Source organism: Balaenoptera physalus, assembly GCF_965194825.1.
Source record: "Balaenoptera physalus genome assembly, chromosome: 7".
NCBI lineage: Eukaryota > Metazoa > Chordata > Mammalia > Artiodactyla > Balaenopteridae > Balaenoptera > Balaenoptera physalus.
Genome location: NC_138886.1, coordinates 61,025,136 through 61,032,144, shown reverse-complemented (window position 1 = coordinate 61,032,144; position 7,009 = coordinate 61,025,136). Strand labels below are relative to the sequence as shown.

At 33.2% G+C, this 7,009-nt stretch overlaps 1 long non-coding RNA gene across 1 annotated transcript; it reads left to right on the top strand.

Moving 5' to 3' along the window:
- The first annotated feature begins 472 nt into the window (after window positions 1-472).
- LOC309665000 lies at window positions 473-6,511 on the top strand. The gene is made up of 2 exons (XR_014266140.1): window positions 473-544; window positions 876-6,511. It is a non-coding gene; the product is annotated as an uncharacterized lncRNA (long non-coding RNA).
- Window positions 6,512-7,009: the final 498 nt, after the last annotated feature.

The window sequence follows — 7,009 nt, the reverse complement described above, 5'->3', positions numbered from 1 at the left end:
AGGCAATAATTTTTAGGCCAATCCTGACTTTCAACTATGTTACTCATGAAAACTGCTATATAAATTACTGTACATGGTAAAATTATAATTTTTTGGTGTTATGAACATAGGGTTATTTAATATTTTCTGAAAGTTTCTTAGCAACTAGGTAACAGTTGATTTTCAGTTAAATAATAACATTAATAATATTTATATCTGCTATTTTACCTAAGTAGAAAATATGAAATTTTGAAGTTTAGATTTAAAAGCTTAGTTTTGTGCATTTCTGACAAATACCAGAAATAGGACTGATGTTACCTATATAGATAGTGGAAATTAATCTATGAAACTGGGAATAGCAGTTTAAATAGTGGATGGAAGTATTTTTCAGTAAGAATCAAATCCTGAAGTTTCCTAATTCAAGACACCTATAAATCCCAAGACTTTCTAGAACTGGTTATTATTCATATGGTACTTAATAAAATATCTTATGAAAACATTATGCTCACATGGAGAAAATAATACTGTCCAACAGACAAAACAGTTAAAGACATTTATATATGCTGTTATCTCACATATATATCACTATTTTTTTTTTTATAAAGGTATTTTATTTATTTATTTATTTATTTATTTATTTTTGGCTGTGTTGGGTCTTCGTTTCTGTGCCAGGGCTTTCTCTAGTTGCGGCAAGTGGGGGCCACTCTTCATCGCAGTGCGTGGACCTCTCACTATCGCGGCCTCTCTTGTTGCGGAGCACAGGCTCCAGACGCGCAGGCTCAGTAATTTTGGCTCACGGGCCCAGTTGCTCTGCGGCATGTGGGATCTTCCCAGACCAGGGCTCGAACCCGTGTCCCCTGCATTGGCAGGCAGATTCTCAACCACTGCACCACCAGGGAAGCCCCTATATCACTATTTTTGAAAAGGTATTTTATGCAACACACAAACCTCAACTGATGAGGGGACTGATTAAACCATGACATTTTAATGTTTTTAGATCATATGACCAAGGCTGTTTTTTTCCAGAAACCCACTTCTAATCCATAAACAACTTTGGATAAGAATGACCATGATTTCAATTATCTTTTGACCAGCAGAAAATCTAAAAAAGATTAAATAGAAAAATAGACTTGGGAACAAAAAGGAGCTTTTCAGAACTAACCCACATTACTTGATTCAAAATTACATAGAAACTTAATCTTTGAGTCTGAGAAATGTTGCTTCACTTCAAATCTGTGGTCCATATATCTAAAAAGGTTCATATTCTTGGAATTCCTTAAACATTCAGATTATATAATTGTATTTTCCTCATACTTCATGTTGTTTAAAATTGAATTTTCTAAATCCCAGAGTCTGTGAAGTGATTCATGGTTTGCTATGTAATTTTCCAAGAGGAAAATATATTTTAACTCGTGATATTTTTATAGTTTTGCAATACATTTTATGCATCATTTAATCTTTAATTTTTATCTTTCTCTTCATTATAAAATGGGCATGCAATTGGAGGAAAGCATTTTTCAAATATATATAACTGATAAAACCAAGGAAAGTAAGTAAGCACAGGAATTAGCTAGTCATTTTGTATGTCTTTGGCTAATCTTAGATTTCCAAGACATTTTTAAAGAATTTTAGCACTTTTTAGTCAGAATGTTGTATTTAGGGTGTTTTATAGAGTACTGTAGATTACCTTAGTGCAAAAAGTCATTTTATTAATCTAATATGTCATTAGTGAGTCCCTTAACAACTGTTAGATTATTAAATGTTTTTTCATTATTTATCATAGAAGCTATATTTTGTCTTTTAAAATTAATAATTTTAGAGAAAGGAGTTTCAAAATAGGACTAGAGGGTTAGGATAAATCTCAATATAATAAAAGTTACACAAGATATTTGGTTTTTTCGTTTTTGTTTTTTTATATTTATTTATTATTTATTTTATTTATTTTGGCTGCGCTGGGTCTTAGTTGCCACACACAAGATCTTCGTTGTGGCATGCAGGCTTCTTAGTTGCAGCATGCGGACTTCTTAGTTGTGGCATGCATGTGGGATCTAGTTCTCTGACCAGGGATGGAACCCAGGCCCCCTGCGTTGGAAGAGTGGAGTCTTACCCACTGTACCATCATGGAAGTCCCTACATGAGATATTTGGAGGAACTATATTTTTGGTGGACAATTTTAAATAGCCTTTAAAATTTTATAATTATGTAGATAAGTAAACTTGATTATAAATATGTGAAATCATATAAAACAAAATCCTTATTAGAATTTTAAATGCAGGGATCTTTATTAGTTTATCCGTAGATACATCCCCAGTGCCAACAACAATGTCAGGTACCTGGAAAATGCTCTATAAATAATGGTTAAATGAAATAGTTTTAAAAATTCTGTAGTTGAATGACTTGATGAATTTAAGATTCATTGCCTTTGGGAAGAATAATATTAGCATATCAATGTATTGTTTAGGGTTAAGTCATAGGGAATAAAATCTCTTCTAGCTACTTTTAACACAAAAGGATATCCTACTGAGTACTAAATAACTTACAGAATTATTGGGAAGACTGAAGAAACTGACTCTAGGTTAATCTTTCAGGAAAGGATTCCAAAAGCTTTGCTGTAGAACTAAGCCACCAAGAAAGCCGCTTCTTCTATGAAAACCAGCATGTTCATAAAATCACCATAACCAGTTAATGGTAGCGATCAAGATGCCACATCCACAGTGACATTTGCCAGCAGAAAAGGGCAGAATCATGCCCTCCATGTCAGCTCTGCCATGCAAATTTGTTAAAAGGATACCAAAAATAACTGAATTGAGATCTTTAGCATCTTGAAGTTTAGAAAATGTTATTATCTGCTTCTGCAAGGTGCTCATTTTAGGTTTGGGAAGAACATATTAAATTTCCCATATCTTTATTTTAAAAGTATTTTTGTAATATCTATTTTTGCATAATTTATAAATGTCATCTTATAGTAGCAAGTTACTGTGCTTATAGAATATAGATATAAATAAATAACATTATTGAGGTGCATGCTAAAAAAATTTTAGCACTAAACATGCAACATCAGGAGCTTGTATATTACCAGCCTAGAGAAGAGAGAAAAATAGCAAACTCATGAGAGATCACTGTGTTCTCATAGAACAATTTACATAAATTAAACACTTATAACATGATCATACATATTTACTTCCTGTAGAATATAAGTTCCTGCATGTACAGAACATGTGTTATTCAACTAATTCTGCCTAAGGGTCATAGTGTGTACTCACTGTTTGTATATTAATGAGTGAATGCAAGTTTGAACAGCTGTCATGCAGAAGAAGGAATAAAACTGTTTTGCTTTACTACAGCATATAATACTAAAAGGAGTAGTTCACAATTAGGGGATGAACTGGAATTTTCTAAGTATCAGAGTGTCCAAAAGTGGAATAAATTGCCATAATAAGCAGCATTTCAGCAGAAAATGAGTGACCATCTATCATGGCTGTTTCACAAAAGATTCTGTTTAGGTCTAATGTAGATGAGCTAGTTTAAATTCTAAAGTCTCCTTAAACTTTCTGATCCTATGATTATAAAATTATTTTTGGAAAAAGCCCAAGTATGGAAAGGACAGCTTTTTAAAATTTGAATGTCAGTCCAACAACTTTAGATAAAATTGGTTTAGAGTCAGGACTACAATACAATAGACATCAAGAATGAAATAAAATAAAGCTGAAATACATGCTGGCTCTAGATGACAAGATGCTTGTAGGAATACGCTGCTAGATTCTATTCTGGGGACTTCCACATTCTAGTCTATAAAAATTTCAAGAAAATGTATCACTACTTAAACCTCAAAATATCACCTTCAAGGTACGTCTCTCTCCATCAAGTAAACTTTGGAGTGTATCCCACTTAAGAAAATATCAGACACATGAAGGATGTGACTCATGTCTCCCTTCAGAATTACATGTGGAGAGTTTATAGAAAGAAAGATTATATCTGCCTCAAGCTCTGAGACATTTTAAATTAGTAATTGTCATACTTTACACCTATGCAAATGACAAGACCCTGACATGGTACATAATTCATTTGTCTTTCCTCAAAGAGACAGATAATAACTCACAGTAACTTATCGAAGAATCGTGCCATGACAGTAGCAGACAGAGCAAATACACCTGTCTTCCTTATCTATCATTAGCTGAGTTTGAGTTCATAGTAGACCTATCAACAGTTGACAGATCTAGCCTGATTTCCAGTAGGCACATAGGCCAGTTTGTTTACCTTTTATGTGATACACACATTGTAGAGAATATTGAAACAATTATAAAATCTGAAAAATTTACATTTTTTCTAGATGAAATAATAAAATTCTGTTAGTTATATCAATAACAATATTCACAAGCTTAATAGGGTGAGAATAGTAGAAGTTATGACTTTTATTACTTGTCCCATTCTGGTCAGATAATAAAAGTAATGATTACATAGATTGCTCCCATATCTACTACCTGTCATACTAAGGCTGGAGGCCGTTAGTGCATGCTCTCACTCTCTCTTTCTCTCTCTTTCTTTCTCTCTTAATTTTGCATGTTTTCTTGCCACAGAATCAAACAAACCCATTTTTTGAAGAATCCTTTCAACTTGTGGAAAGTGTCCCTGTTTTCAGTGGTTAAAAAATCTCTCCCCTCTTTATAAATACCATTTCTAACAGAAATTCATAATTTTACTGAGAAATGTATGGGAGAGAAAACATTAATAATATATTTACCTATTCCTCTTTGCAGGATTGGCATAAAAGCAATGGAAACACTGCTTAAGGGATAGAGGTTGTGCAGAAGTGTGGCCTGGAAATGGATTGCCCACAGTGGTGCCAGGATGCCCCAGGGAGAATATTTACTGGAGGTTGCTGAAGGTAAACATATTGGGATATATAATTCGAATTATTGTAAAGTTGAACAGAAAACCTATCCAGTTATACATACATGGAGTGATACAGTTGGCCCCAAATCAAGTGTGAGAATATGTTAAAGAAACAATTCAGGAAGAAGGTTATGAACAAAATTTGTGTGTCAAATCTCTCTCATTGATTGCTCTGCGTTTAGTACTTGTTTGAATGAGTAACTACAAGAACAAGGATGGACAGTGTTGAATTTTGAATCATCTAAAGTACTTAAAGTATGATATTAAGGAACCCAATTTCACATATATAAGGTCTGTGGAGCAATTTGAGCAATTAAGGAAGAATACTTATTTCATTATATTTTATCAGACATTTTACATTTAGTGACTTGGTATGTCTACCTCACCTTTCCTTCAGTGAGGTCCTGTTATGTCTAACACATTTGTCTTTATCACTTACTGTATTTCTATATTTTTCATTATTTATTATTATTCATTATTTATTTATTTGAAGGTCTCAGTTCTTTTTGTCAGAAGTTGTTACAAGTTTTCCACCTAATCTTAGCTTCCTGGTGTACTGACTCCTAACAGGGCCCCCAGTACTGTATTTCCAATGATTCAGCAGGATACAGGGAGATAAAATATGTTGAGTACCTGCCATGTGCCAAAAATTGACTATGTATATGTATTAGTGTGTATATATATATTATATATATATATAAATGTATAAAATTAGTGTATCTATCTTGTTTAATTCCAATTGTAGGTCTGCAAGTCTAGCATCATTTTCTATGCTTTCAATTCCTTTAGTACAAGTCAGATCCTTTGAAATAAATATTACAGTACAAATCTTTTTCTTACATCCAGGAAAAATCTTAATAAAAATGGCACGTATAATTTAGCTGTGGAATACTGTTCTTTTCAAAGACAGACAGTCCAAACAGGAACTCCAACCTTTATAGTCATCTCTCAGAAAAATTTCAAGTAATCCAAGTGTGAAACTATAACCACTTTTTAAAATGTCCCCATGCACCTATGGTCAATTAATCTACGACAAAGGAGGCAAGAATATACAATGGAGAAAAGACAGTATCTTCAATAAATGGTGCTGGGAAAATTAGACAACTACATGTAAAAGAATGAAATTACAACATTCTCTAACACCATACACAAAAATAAACTCAAAATGGATCAAAGACCTAAATGTAAGACTGGATACTATGAAACTCTTAGAGGAAAACATAGGCAGAACCCTCTTGGACAAAAATCGCAGCAATATCTTTTTGGATCCACCTCCTAGAGTAATGAAAATAAAAACAAAAATAAACAAATGGGACCTAATTAAACTTAAAAGTTTTTACACAGCAAAGGAAAACATAAACAAAATGAAAGGACCACCTACAGAATGGAAGAAAATATTTGCAAACAATGCGAAAGACAAGGGGTTAATTTCCAAAATATACAAACAGTTCATACAGCTCAATATCAAACTAACAACCCAATCAAAAAATGAGCAGAAGATCTAAATAGATATTTTTCCATAGAATACATACAGATGGCCAACAGGCTCATGAAGAAATGCTCAACATTGCTAATTATTAGAGAAATGCAAGTCAAAACTACAATGAGGCATCACCTCCCTCCAGTCAAAATGGCAATCGTCAAAAAGTCTACCAACAGTAAATGCTGGAAGGGGGGTGTGGAGAAAAAGGAACCCTCCTACACTGTTGGTGGGAATGTAAATTGGTACAGCTACTATGGAGAACAGTATAGAGCTTCCTTAAAAATCTAAAAATAGAACTACCATATGATCCTGCAATCCCACTCCTGGTCATATATCCAGACAAAAATCATAATTCAAAAAGATACATGTACCGCAATGTTCACTGCAGCACTATTTACAATTACCAAGACATGGTAGCAACTTAAATGTCCATCAACAGATGAATGGATAAAGAAGATGTGGTGTATATATATACACAATAGAATATTACTCAGCCATAAAAAAAGAAAGAATTAATGCCATTTGCAGCAACATGATTGGACCTAGAGGCTGTCATACTAAGTGTGATGTAAGTCAGACAGAGAAAGACAAATATCATATGATATTGCTTATATGTGGAATCTTAAAAAAAAGATACAAACGAACTTATTTACG